At 32.4% G+C, this 15,333-nt stretch overlaps 1 pseudogene; it reads left to right on the top strand.

Annotated features, from left to right (window-relative positions):
* Positions 1-10,453: 10,453 nt before the first annotated feature.
* On the top strand, positions 10,454-13,626 carry LOC123920520 (annotated as a pseudogene).
* The last annotated feature ends 1,707 nt before the right edge of the window (positions 13,627-15,333 follow it).

The raw sequence follows: 15,333 nt of genomic DNA on the forward strand, positions 1-15,333 counted from the left end.
CTCATATTTTCTCTTTGTCTTGGAGCTTAGAGAGAAGGAAGAGCATTGGTGAGCTAGGGCAAGAAGGAAAGTGAAGATCCAAGAGCAATTCTTCGAGATTTTCGTCGGTGAAGGTAAGAGAGTAGATTTCATATTCGTGGGTGATACGAGAAAGGGGAGAATGTCGATTTCTCCTTACCCGAACTTTCTCCACCCCATTTTCGTTTTAGTTTAGATGAGTTTTTCTTAATGGAAATCGAATCTAAGGTTCATAACATGTTTAATATGCTCTTATCATGATGTATGAACGAATTCAATGGGTAAAAACGAAATTTATAGATGTTTGAACTCAAGAACATTGTGTTTTTGTGAGTTTTGAGTAAAAGTGTTCAATTCTTACTTTTTCGATGTTTATGATGTAGATCTACGAAATGAACCGTCCTTTTGTGTTTACACATGTTTGTTACACTTGAAAACAAACTTATTTTGGATCTAGAACATCAAACTTGGATTTTTTTAAGTAGATTTCTATCCTCTGTGTTAGTAGGAGTCATCTGCATGATAGTAGGGGTTCTACATGATAGTAGAGGTTCTATGTGCTAGTAGGGGTCCTTGCATGATAGTAGGGGTTCTATGTGCTAGTATGGGTCCTTGCATGATAGTAGGGGTTCTATGTGCTAGTAGGGGTTCTACGTGTTAGTAGGGGTACTCTGTGTTAGTAGGGGTATTACTTGAACTGTTGTTTGATGGTTTTAAATGCTATTGATTGTTTATAACATGGATTAATTGTGTTCTTATGCACTTGTTGATGAATTGTTGATTATATGTGTGGAATATAATTGTTGTTGATGATGTTTGGAATTTGTGATAATTGTCTATGTGTGTTAGACTTGTTGTACGTGTTGATTGTCCAATGATTTTAAATGTAATTGGCTTCAATATCTTGTGAATTATGATTGATATTTGATTATAACTTTGAGTAGCTTATAATTAAATGAGGTTAATGATGTATGCTTATAAATGAAGTGTGAGTACAATTAGGTTATAACTCCTAATTAGATGTGATTAATGAAGTATATGCATGAGTTAGACTATGCATGATTTATAAATGAAGTGTTCAAGTATCGTTTACTTAAACTTGTATATTTTTTTGAGTATGTTATGTAACTCTCTTTTATGTGTTATGTGCTGGACCGTTGGGGGTCCAGATTCACAGGTTTTGTGGTTATCGATGTCGAGTCGTCGGTGAAACTCCGCTCTGATTGTGACATGGGAAAGAGAGTTGTATTTAGTATATAGAGTCATTCATGACTATTTGTATTTAATCTGGAAAATGTATCTTTCATAATTAAAGAAGATTTATTTTGTATAAAGCGAGTTTTACTAATTAATCCAATTAGTATTATTTTTGTAAGGAGGAGTGTAATATCTCGAACCAACAATTTATCAATCAATTGAATTAAGTCTAGAACTTTATTTTATCAGCTGCGTCGTTTTTGAGAAAAGAAATTTTTAAGTCATAATAAAAGCATTAATGAGTTTGGGTGTTACACATATGAATCTATTACTGCATATGAATCTAATCATTCTTCTCTTGTCTATGTTTTACTCTGATTCTCACTTCTAAATGTATCGGATAGTCTTTCAAGATATTAATTTATAATCTTTGATCATTGTGTTGCAAAACAAAAATGAAGAAACCCATATATTTATTAATTCCCTGAATTGCTCTGTTTTTGACTTCGCCCCTCACATTTAGTTTATTGATATCACTTTAAAGAAAATTGGTATTATTAACTGCTAAAAGAAAATTCGGATATGAAGTTTTCACTCTTGTAGAAGAGATAAGAAATAATTATAACAAAGTTATCTGATTATCTACATTTAAATTATGGAAACACACTTATTACCTTTGTCATTAATTATGTTACTCAAGCTCTATTGTTTAGGATTGTGAATATGAAAATTCTATGAGTCTTTCAAAACTTTTCATGCTAACCTAAAAATGTCTTTTGAATAAAATACTTGCTGACTAAGTTGCAGTTTTTTATGTATTTCAAAGGTTTGTGTAAACCCTCTAACTATCAGGCTTACCTTATATTTATGCACGATCATTAGTGAACCTGTAATGAATTATAAGTGATGATAATGTTATAACGGTCATAGTAAGGCCTTTATCATTTAGTGTTTTCAGTTTAATAGTTGAAAATTGTAGTCTTTTAAGCACAACACAATCATGTTCAAGTGAAAGGTTATATAAAAGTAAAAGTAAAAGTAAAAGTAATAATAATTTATCCAGTTCTGTTCAGACAAATGATGGATTTCCAAGTCATATTTCGACTCTGTAGTGCTCTAAGTGTTGAGCATACAAATGAAAACTATGTCAGAAAACCTATTAGTTTGAACGATCAATATACAGGTGACATCAATCCAAACTCTGAAAAATGTGCTTGTAGAATATATTTGATCGCCTGTTTAGCTTCTTTGGAAAATGCTAGATAATGTGCAGTTTTAGTCTAATAACTAGTTAAACAGCATAATCATCTTCCTTAAACGTGGAAAAGATTTATTTTTAAATAAATTCTTTAAACCTTTTTTTTGTACAAAAATTAAATAAATTCTTTAAACGTGGAAAGGATTTTTGTTTAAATAAATTCTTTAAATCTTTTTTATTTACAGAAATTAAATTAATTCTTTCAAAAATTTCTTCTTTAAATTTGGAAAAGATTTTTAAAAATTAAATAAATTCTTTAAACTTTTTTTGTACAAAAATTAACTAAATTCTTTAAACTTTATTATCGTAATGAAGTTATGGAGCAACCTAAATTAAATTATGCAGCAAGCAACCTTATTATTGTAATGAATGCAGCAACCTAATTTTTAAAAAAATAAAGTTTTGTTTTTAAAAAATAAAGATTCTATTTTTTTTTAATTAAAAAAGATTTGAAAATAAATCTTTAAAATCTTTATTTTGGAAATAAATTTATTTGGGAGTAAATCTTTATTTTGGGAGGAAAATAAGAAAATTCGATTTTTTATTCTGGGAGTAAAGTTTGTAGGAAAAAATAATAATTTTTTTAAAAAATTATTATTACCTGACTTGGAATTTCAAAAATAAATCTAAGTTATTTTTTTCCACGTGTAATGTCATGTCATCGTATTTGCACAGTCACATGTCATGTTGTAGACCTAGGGGACAAAATGAGGAATCTATTTTTTGCAGAGGGGTAAACAGAAAAAAAATTTACGCAAGGGGGTAAACGAAAATTCGCTTATTTTGCAGGGGATAAATGATCATTTACCCATGTACCAAAAAAAAAATGATCATTTACCCTAATAATAATAATAATAATAATAATAATAATAATAATAATAATAATAATAATAATAATAATATAAAATTAAAACCATATTACTAGACATTGTTCTTTCTCATATAAATTTAATATATATTTTTATAATTAATCTTAATAATAATTATAATTAACATTAACATATTCATGCTTTTCTACTACTCCCATAGAAAGCATTTAATAATTGATTAATCAAACATACAACATAACATTACTCAAAAGTACATAACAACAATAATAATCTTATAATATAAAATTATATATAAATTACTTATTGATCTTATTGGACTTGGTTTTTAGGATGATGATCTGATTGAAGATTGGAAATATCTGATGATTTTTGTTCTGATAACCCCAAAGGAAAAAACGGTGCCTCTCGCAATTAAAAACATGAACCAAGTATGCATGGCCTCCCAAGAGGACATGTATTACCACATCCACCACAATTTAAAGGGCTAAAGTTTGTGTTTACACACAAACGGTTGCAACAACGTAAATTAGTAAATGCACAACTAACCCCACAAAATCCACAATTGTTTATATCACTTGTAAGATCCACACAACGGTTTCTACAACATACACTTCTTGGTAGTAACTCTCCAGTGCTACATATGCCTGGCCTATTAGTGCAATCAAGTGGGTCTATTTGATCCACACCAACCTCCTCAGTAACAATGTTCGTGGTGGAATTTTTGTTCACTTCATCATTCGGAATTGATGAAATTGAATCTCCATCAATTTTAATTAGACACACAAGAAGCAATGTCATAATTGTTACAAATTGTGTTAATAGAGTACTCATTGTGAAAATTTGTGATGAAAAACTTAGGATTTTGAAATCTCTATATATAGTACTTATGTGCATTGAACTATATAGCTTTGTAACAAGCTTGAAAGACAAGTTTTTCTTACATGTATTACATGACAACCTTGATCTTGTATGGACGGTGATCTTAAATTTTGTTTGTTTTAGCTTTTATTCTATGTTTGGTTACTTTTTCAGGAGAATTGAGATTGATTTCAGATGTGTATAATTGATTTTGATATGATTACAACTTTTATTTTTTGTGAATAATCACTCTGTTAGAATTCGGTTGGATACCATTTTTTGACGGACTTTATTTATTTTTCCGCTAAACTCTAGATTACAAGGAGTCACTTTCCTTTATAACTAAAGTGTTAATACAAAAGAAAGTGATGGTAAATAAATACATAATAATTTATTTAAAAATAAATTTTAAAAATTAATCTTTAAATTATTAATATCAAAATTATAAATCACCTTTTTTTATATTTCATAAAACAGGACTCAAGTATCTAACTCAAAGTTTAAATTTGGGGTTTTGTCTCTATGATTGATTTTAATCTCAAATTTTTATTATTCAGTCCACCTAAATTAAAACATAAATAATAACTTCACATTTAACTCAGTTTTGCCAAGAATTAATTTTTTGAAAACTAATTTTTGTTGCCACATAACCAATGCAAAGTGAACACACAAACACAACTCTTAGCAAGAAATTAAAACTTTTCCATACACTTGAAATATTTTACATTTAATTTATTTTTTGTCCGAACATTCAAAATCATTTTCATTACTATGGAACCAAACACAATGGTATTTTTGTCTAAAAATACACACAATGTTTTTTTTTTTTGGCAAAAAAAAAAAAAATACACTCAATGTTGAACACACCAAAACACAAGTTAGAGTACAACAAGAAATTAGATCTTTTCCATATAACATGACTTTTTACATGTGTTATGTTCAAACTTAAAAAACACACAAACATAGATATTACGAGTTGGAATATTGCATGGTGAGTTTCTTAAATAGCTTAATATTGAAATGATTATCAAACCTTAAAATAAGGTAGCGTGTATGATCATAATTTAGGTGGTGGTGGTGTATTACTTGGTGTGTATGGTGTATTTCGTGAATCTTCAATTCCTTGAATGAAAACTAATTCACGTGAAAATTGCAATGTCTTTGAAAAAGATGATAACTATTCTAGAAGATTCTTTATCAAACTATTATGAAACTCGAAGTATTTGTCATTTTGTTTACGCAACATGATTGTTAGTTCATTGTTTATTTTATCCTTATAAATGATCAACTTTTTTCTAAGGAAATTAAAAAGTGATTCGACTTGAGACAAAAATTAAATGAACCTCAAAATGTTGAAAAGGGTAGGGCACTAGCACAATGTTGAAAATGGTAGCACACACTACCCTAAAATTGTTAAATAGTGATTATAAAAATTCAAAATAATGTAGCCTACCAGTATAATTTAGGTGGTGTGTGTGGTATTTTTTCATGAATCTTCAATCACGTTGAATGAAACAAATTCACATGAATATTGTAATATCTTTTGTAAAGATGACAACTACTCCAGAAAAATTTTAATCAAGTTATTATAAACCTCACACGAGATATTGGCCATCTGGTTTACGCAATATGGTTGTTGGTTCATTTATACATTGTTAAGCTGAAGGTTGATATTTGGTTTCATCTTCATAATATGAATTTTTTTTAAAGAGAAAAAAAGTCATTCAACTTGAGAAAGAAGTTAAATATTATGAACTTTTTTCTAAGGAAAAAAAAATTATAATGACTTTAATTCCCTTCGATAAAAGTCAATAAAATAAGGATGTTTTAATAAATAATATTAATTTTATTGTAAAATCAATAAAATTAGTCATTTTCTTAAGAATTAGCACACAATCTAAATGCACAAATTTTTGTTTTGTTAATATATTACTATTTGACTTCTTCAAAAAAAATTATTATTAGGTGAGTGACCCTACTTAAATTTGTATAATTAGTAGGACTATCTCTATTTTTAAATATAGAACTCTCTTAATTTTTTTTTCTTGTCCCTTTGTGTGAGATCCATTTTAAATGGTGATAGTCTGATAGAGATATGGAAAATGGCTGATATGATATGTATTCACGTGACACATGGTTGAATTAAATGCATCACAACTAAGATTTTCTATAATTGCCAGTTTCTAGTCCTCTTTTCTTTCTCCAATATTTGAAACAAACAATATTATGTGCATTAATTGATTTTTCCATTTTCAACTAAAGCAAAAAAAATCATCAAATTTAGGAGAATCTCAAGAGCAACTCAAAAGACTAAAATAAAATAAAAAAATTTAATCACAATGAGATTCACCACAATATAATATAGTAACTAACCCACTAGGTTGGTCTAGTGGTGTTGGATTGAATCCTTGGAATATGCTCCTCTCAAGTTTTTAGATTCGATTCCTCTGATGTCGATTTCAGTGAACTAAGTCCATACAGAGCAAAAAAAAACTCTGACTTTAAATAAGATCCGCAAGTGGGCGGTAGCATTGAGTGTCAATTTAAAACTCAAGGGCAGAATAGTCAATAAAGGAATTAGTTAACGACATAACGTATTCTAGTTTCTTCTTCGCTATTCTACTCTGTTTTTCACAAAGATCCCTTCTTCCTTCTTCTTCATCATTCACTCTTCAAAAAATATCTCAACCCTTTATTCTTTCTTCATTCATCAATTTCTTCTTCAAAATCCTCAACAATGTTCTTCTACAACCTTTTCTCCCGTTTCTCAACAACCATTTCCTGAACCTCACTTCTCTCTACTCAGCGAATTCCCCAACAACAATTCCATAACTTCTCCAATCAATTTCATTCCCTAATCATTCCTCAATCTACCAACAAGGTTCATTTCTAAACTTGCTAATCAATTTTCATTTTTTCCTATTTTTTCATGTTGTAGGATTTTTCTAGGGTTTTATGTTTAAGCTCAGAATTTGTTAGGCTTATGATAAAAAAACATTATATATTGTATTTGCATATTGTTTAGGGTTGCATTCTAGATTAGCTACCTTAATTGTTGCTTTCTATGAAGCACAGACTCTAACACGTCGACACCAATAATAATTTGAAAAATTAACATAATTTAATGTAATCATAAGTTTTGGTGTCGTGTCGGCGACACCTACATGTGTCCGACACCGGGACACGCTTAATCCGAGGAGTGTCTGTGCTTCATATAATGCTTTAGCATGTTGTTTCTGGTTTTTAATCTGTTTTAGTAATTCCTTTTGAATTCCAATGTTTAGAATGAATAAAAAAAACTATCTGAATGTCATTTTTGGGTTTAGAAAAGTAGCTGTGAAATCTCATTGGTCATTTTGCTGCTGTTGATTTTGATTGTCCATTTTAGGGAAGGATTTAAAAGGGTGTTATGTTTGTCCGGATGCGTTAATGTATATTTTATTTTAATTTCTCTTTTGTTGCAGCTTGAGTTTGCTAATGTTAATGAGTGCTTTTTTCAAAAGAAAAAGTTATAAAGACTAAAGAGTGATTTAAAAAAAAAAAACTTTAATTAAGTATCTATCATTTGATGAAGAAGAGAAGAACAGTGTGATTGAGCTTAAATCTTACTATAATATATATCCTCTTTTCCGGTTTCCCCAACGCCCCATTTTCATGTGTTTATGATAGAACTGTGATCTTAAAGAAGAAATATAAATGGATTGTGATGAAAATTGTGTAACTGTATTATGGAAACGGATGAACAATTACAATTATTTGATCATGGAAAACAAGTAAAAACAGAGTAACAAACTGTTAGAGATAATCTAACAGCCCCAAAGCACTAAGTGCCCCCAAATCACTATGAAAGTGATCCAAAACAAACTAACCAAATACGTGAATGAATATTATTCTCTTACTACTAAGCACTATATATATAACCAATTCCTGATGCAGCACATGCACTCCACATGCATTCTTTGCCACCTCAACATTCTTTCATTCCTTTCCCCTTCCTTTCCACACCTTAGACTTGGGCCAAAGTCAAGGCCCACTTCATGATTCAAGTCTCTATCAATACTCACCCCTTCAAACAACCTTGTCCTCAAGGTTGAAATTTTGCATCCATCCAACTTGCCTCTATCAAATACAAAGTTGAGCAACCCATGATAAATGAAAATCACTCTCCAATAGCATGTGGATGGAAGAGACATTAATTTGCTTAACCAACTTGGAACTAACTTGCTCACAGACATGACATTGAGGACCTGATAAACTTGAGTTTGGCTCAAGAATCCAAAAAGCAACCACTGCACGTCAATTTCCAATGACCGTGCCTTAGCATCTAACTTGTGGTTACTAGCATCACATATAATTTTCCAAGGTTTTCTTCTATCATATACCAAATGCAACACCCTCTCAAAACAAGAAACATTGTGAAACATATCATAGCTCACTTTCTCCATAAAGTTTGTCTTACCAGAATGGTTCTGACCATATGCCAACATAGAACTATTGTATCTATCCAAAGTTGGTTGCACCATGTGATGGACCACAATAACTGACCTTGTACTTGTTACCAATCCTTGATCATCCGCTGTCAGTAAAGGTGTGAAAACTAAGTTTCCACTTTCATAACCAACACCAACAATATTTTCTCCCTCTATTTCATAAACCCCCTTTAGATTATTCTTTGCAATTCCATCTAGATCCTTGACAGACCCCTTAAGAAGGACAAGGTAAACATTTTCAATTGAATGCTCATTAAATGTTTTGTAAAAACTTTTATTCCATCCTGATTGACTTTGAAACAACTCATATAACAAATCAATTGGTTTCTTTGAAATTATCAAACCACTCTGTGAACAGTAAATCATTCTACTCCACCATTGGGATTCAAACACCATTTCCTTGTCTTGGATTGATCCCCATGAACTAATAGAATAGTACAGAAAATTATGGGTTGGACCCAATAAAAATATATTAGGAATTTTGCAAATTAAACCCCCTTTTTCTTGAATCCAAGTGTTGGCATAAAATGGAGTCAATTTTTGTATTTCTACTCTGTCACAATTTTTAAATCTTTTCATCAATAAACTAGCATTTATTCGATCCTGATCCGTCAGTTTATAAAGTTGTCCCAACTCACAATGCATTGTGTTTGCATGACACATAACAGGTGATAATGAGTCTCCATTGGATGACTCATTAAAGAGAAAAGATGTGTGCTGACCTGATGATGACAAGTGTAACCAACTGTTACTGTGCGAAATGAATGGTACAGATTTTAGCATTTGGCTCATTGGATTTAGGAAGATACCCAATTCACTAATTAACCGTCTCACACCCAAATTTTCTAGAAGTTCTCCTAGTTTAGAGATTGTCGATTTTACCCTTGGTGTCTCTAGATCTTTCTCTTCGCCAATAACGATGAAACGCCTCCAACTAGGTGCAGGGTCCGGCGGTTTTGGCTTAGGTGGAGCTGCTACAAGTCGGCCGGAATACGGCGGATCTGGAACCGGTTTCGCCTCTAACACAACCTCCTTCTCCTTTCTTCTCTGCACTACACTCACTATTTCGTCAAACATTCCTTCTGCTCCCACCTTCCGGTGACTCTCTCTTTTTTCCATTTCCTTCTTAGTCCTCAATCGGCCGACATCCGGCGGTTTCTGTGGAGGTTGAATTTCGACCACAATAGCTTGAGTTATTTGGATCTCACTAGCCACCACTTGAAGATCAATGTCCGGCGGCTTCGCCGGCGGCGGCTCGAAAACAACTAACCGCGCCTTTCTTCTTGTTATCTCACTCACTTCGTTGCTTAATGTTTCTCCAAATCCCTTGTCTTCGTGACTCTTCCATGTCACCCATTCGAACCTATCTACTGTCGCGGGAGCGACCCGTTTTGACGCGGGTCCTAATTCCTTGTTATAAGTAACTTCTCTCTTCTTCGTGACTGATGGTGTCACCGTTGTTGTTGCTGGAAATTTTCGATCTGATTGCTCAGATGGATTTTGCAGCGATCTAGAATCGATCTCTTTCTCTGCATATTTAACTTGCAGCTTCTCCATCTCTGAGTCATCACCAATTTCTGTATTCACCTTTTGAATCTCTTCTCTCCGCCTCAGACTCTGTTCATATTCATACATTTGCTTTGATAGCAATAGCAGTGTTGAATTCACTTCTCTCATATTTTTTACCAACAACTCAATTCTGTCACCCATCATTCGAATCCGGCAGGTCGGACCAATTGATAGAACTGTGATCTTAAAGAAGAAATATAAATGGATTGTGATGAAAATTGTGTAACTGTATTATGGAAACGGATGAACAATTACAATTATTTGATCATGGAAAACAAGTAAAAACAGAGTAACAAACTGTTAGAGATAATCTAACAGCCCCAAAGCACTAAGTGCCCCCAAATCACTATGAAAGTGATCCAAAACAAACTAACCAAATACGTGAATGAATATTATTCTCTTACTACTAAGCACTATATATATAACCAATTCCTGATGCAGCACATGCACTCCACATGCATTCTTTGCCACCTCAACATTCTTTCATTCCTTTCCCCTTCCTTTCCACACCTTAGACTTGGGCCAAAGTCAAGGCCCACTTCATGATTCAAGTCTCTATCAGTTTATTTTAGGGTTTTGTGTTTAACGTTTATTACTTTTTGAGGGAAAATCAGTTTCTAGTGTTTATTGTTACTATTGTTCTCTACTTTTGGACCAATTATCTTTAAACTCCTTAGAGTAAATTACTAATACTTTCTAAACTTCTCATTTTGGTTCTACATATATGGTTTTTAATATTCCAGCTAATTCCATTTCAAGTCAATTTCTTATGTCCATCTATAAATTCCTCAACACCAAAATTTGGATTTTCTTCATCAGCCTCAACTGAAACAGAAGATAAAAAAGGGAATAATGTGCATAATGGTGATTCCAGAAATGACGATCTTGCAAAAACAAGTGAAGAGGCAAAGGAAATTGATCAGCCAAGACAAGCCAAGCCTGCAGATCAAACAGAAGAATCATGAGGATCTATTTCAGATTCTCAATCTCAAACTGTCAAAAGAAGGAGAGGTGTTAAACGAACTGCATTTTCTGATTCAGATTCAGAGAGTGAATCGGATTTATCCAGGGATGATTTGATTAAGCGTGTAGCCGAGAAGGAAGAACTTTTGAAATTGAAGCAAAAAGAGATTGAGAAAATACAGGATAAATTTCTGCGGGCTTATGCAGAGATGGAGAATGTCATGAACAGGACTCAACGTGAAGCAGAGAATTCAAAGAAATTTGCTATACAGGTCTTAGTTTGAACCTTTTTGTCCCAAATAACTTACTTTTAAACTTTGGGCTGAGTAATTTAAATGTGCTACAGAATTTTGCAAAGAGTTTACTTGATGTTGCGGATAACTTAGGAAGAGCTTCATCAGTTGTAAAGGAAAGTTTTTCCAAAATCGATACATCGAGTGACTCTGCTGAAGCGGTGAAACTCCTGAAGACACTTCTTGAAGGAGTTGAAATGACCGAGAAACAACTTTCAGAGGTAGAGTGTTCTATCTGTATAATTGCAATCATCATAGCAAACCTAGCATCTAATCTTATTTTAGTCATGATGCGGTTAAAGTTTTCTTTCATATTCTGCTTTTCAATTATTGCTGCTGTATTTTTCATTTATGGTTAGTTTTTGTTTGGTCACCGCAACGGAGTGAAGATTTATTGCATGATTGTGGGGATAAGGGTTATCAGGGAGGGACTGGGAGAGAGTTTTGTAGCTTGGGTTCTTGTTTGGTTAGGTGCTGTGATATTAGGGGATTATTTCGGTTTCTTTTCAAAAGCCAATTTCATTTTAAAACCTAAGACATGTTGGATATGATCTTATTCTGATGTTTTTATCTATCTCCCCTATTGTTGTTTTGAAAATAACTTGGTTGTTTTTTGGTTCTGAGGATCAGTTGAAAGGTTGTAAATATGATGATTGGCTTACCTTTGAACTTTGATTGGTTAAATGAGGTGGGGAATTTGAGTAAAGACCTAGGCATCTTAATGTGTTTCCATACTGTTTCATGGTTATAAACTTATCATGAAATTATTTGTCCCTCGGGCTATTGTTTTGAAGGTATTGCTTCTACTTACAGGTGCTTAAAAAGTTTGGAGTAGAAAAATTTGACCCTACAAATGAGCCCTTTGATCCACATAGGCACAATGCAGTCTTCCAAGTACCTGATGATTCCAAGCCCCCAGGCACTGTTGCAGCTGTGCTGAAGGTAATTTAGATAATTGCTTGATGGACTTTGTTTTTTTTTCCTACCAATTTTGAAATTTGTTTCAATCAATAAAATCTTTATGTTCTATTTTGGTCCATGTTGCATGAATATTCCCAAACTTATGGCCATTTTTATCATGTTCTCATTCAAGCCAATATTTTTATTTATACTTCTGCCTTTTCTCAGCGTATCTATACTTTTTATCGTTAAGAAATTCTTATTTTGTTAATGGCGTAATTCCCTTGATCTGTGTCACTAATTTTGACAAGCTCTTTGCTTTTATCATCTCATTCATACTTCCCATTTATGATTGTCTATAAAAGAGCCTTTGGATCAGAGGTTTTGCTTCATTGAATGTTGGAACAAACTTGGCCTTATTCATGATTTTGTTCTATAGGTTTATTTAGGAGATTGAAAACATGAATAAAAAACTATCCAACCGTTATGTTTGCAGGCAGGATATTTGCTTCATGATCGCGTAATTCGGCCGGCGGAAGTTGGCGTAACCCAAGCAAAAGAAGATAACAATCCAGCAGAATGATGAAAACGATAGTGTAGCTGATCATGACCCATAGAAAAGATATTTCCTTCTTATTGCATATTTGGATATCGTGTGATGTTTCGTTATGTATCCGAAACATTATGATCTTCCCTCCTTGGCACTAGTTCCATTTTCCATGCCTTTTACCAGCATGCAACATACTATTCTTTTTATTAATCTCATGTTTGGAATAACATGATACAATAAGACGAGTTTAGTTCCATCAGATTTTCCTTGTATCGGTGTTGTTTATACCATTCCCAAGTATAGTAAATATTTTGGTAACGAGAACCCTAGTATGAAACTACAGAGTTTTAGTCGCTTTTTCCAAGATCATAATTGAGAGACTAGGATCATAATGGACCTCGCCGCATATCCGCACAGTTTTGAAATGGACGAAGGCAAATTCTCTCAAAGAGCAGTTAGCTTCCTTTAAGACGCAGGCAAAACCACACAAGCTTGAAGTTGCAAACCATACAAGCTTGAAGCTCTGAGGTGTGGGATTTGTGAAGTAACAACAATATCTATGACTATGTTACTTTAGGTGCAATGCTTGGCACACGAATTTCAATTCGTCATTGAATGAATGATTTGTAGAATGTAAATAATACACCAGGTAAATTCATAGAAAAGAGAGGTGCATCACCATTGGATGCTATAAAGTAAAGTATCATGTCTTTCCTAGACACAATTTTTCTAGACATGCACAATCACAATACTACGCCAGTTATTTTCTACTCCCTCCGGTCCTATATATAAAAAAATTTCTACTTTTTAGATTTATTGTGAAATGAATGTATTTAGATTACATTATAATCGAAATCTTTTTATATATAGGATCGGAGGGAGTAGTAAATATAACAATTCTTTTATACTTCATGTTGTACGCAACCACAAATCATAATAAGAATATTTTATGAAATTGGGACTATTTTATGGAATAAGGGCAAAATCTTAATTTTGAAAATTTATGATACATGATAGTAACTGTATGGATGACCAAAAGACATAAAATTTAAACTGATAAAATAAAATAAAATAAAATATAACTTTATTCATATTTCCAAGAGAGGTTGCACTACAATATACTCCCTCCGATCCTTAATATAAGAAGAATATCACTTTTTAGATACATTGAAATACTCCCTCCGGTCCTTTTTATAAGGAACACTTAGGGCAAAAAATTTGGTCCTTTTTATAAGAAACTTTGACCAATTTTCAAATGTTTTAAATGTTCAATTTCACTTATGCCCTTATTTATTATGAGAGAGAATTTAAAAATAACTAAATTAGTTGAATAAATAGTAATTAAATAAGGGTATATATGGAATAAATTTAAATTTATAAGAGTATTAAATGAAAATAATTATGTTAAATGTAATTCCTTGGTCTGTGTGATTTTTTCAAATTGTTCCTTATAAAAAGGACCGGAGGGAGTACTAATATCTAGACAATAATATAATTTAGATAAATTAATATTTCAATGTATCTAAAAAGTAAACTTCTTATATTAAAGACCGGAGGAAGTAATATACTATAGTTAGGTTTCCATAGTGAATCTAATACAATTGGGTCATTGGCCACTTGAAGGAAATACAAATAATACTAAATAACAATTGGAGGAATTAAAAATAGTTATAAAATAAAATAACAACTAACAAGTGCAATAATTTTTTAATTGAACTTGAACTTCTGTATTGGACTTGGGTCGACCCAGCTTGCTAACACACACTTCCTCCCTCTCATCCAGCTCAATCAAGGTCGTGCCAGAAAGGTCTGCATCTCGATCTCAGTCATCGGCATAGGAGGCAACACCACTTGTGGTGGCTGAGGAGTCCTCCTACTGCAGCAGCACTGTGACACAATTGAAACAACCGAAACTAAACCCAGAACAACCATGAACCCGACAACGAGCCAAATAACCCATGATGGAGTTTGGTAGGGGTTGTAGTCAGCGTCGTCAAATGTAAAAGTCGGTAATATGCTATCGGGTGGCAAGGGGGAGGCGATGTACGTGGGTGGGAAGGTGGTATAACTCTCAAAGGGTGGAAAACTCTCAAATTTGTTGCTCATTCTCATTTTTAATTAACTCTCAATATGCTACTTGACAAATTGTGAAAATGGAGGATTGATCAACTGTTGAAGAAAAATTTCTCAGCATGTCCTTGGTCTATTTCATCTTTAGTGTGGTGTAACAAACCCATCGTAAAACAAACCCATTGTAGATTGAGAAGGAATGTACTAGAATTAAAGTTGAATATAAAAATCAACAAAATATTTATAGGGTGTCCCATATGAGAATACTATCGATGAAAAACTTTCGCAATGAAATTAAAAGAAAAAAAAGACATGAAATTTAAAAACAAAATTAATC

This window comes from Trifolium pratense, linkage group LG4 (assembly GCF_020283565.1).
Source record: "Trifolium pratense cultivar HEN17-A07 linkage group LG4, ARS_RC_1.1, whole genome shotgun sequence".
Taxonomy (NCBI): Eukaryota; Viridiplantae; Streptophyta; class Magnoliopsida; order Fabales; family Fabaceae; genus Trifolium; species Trifolium pratense.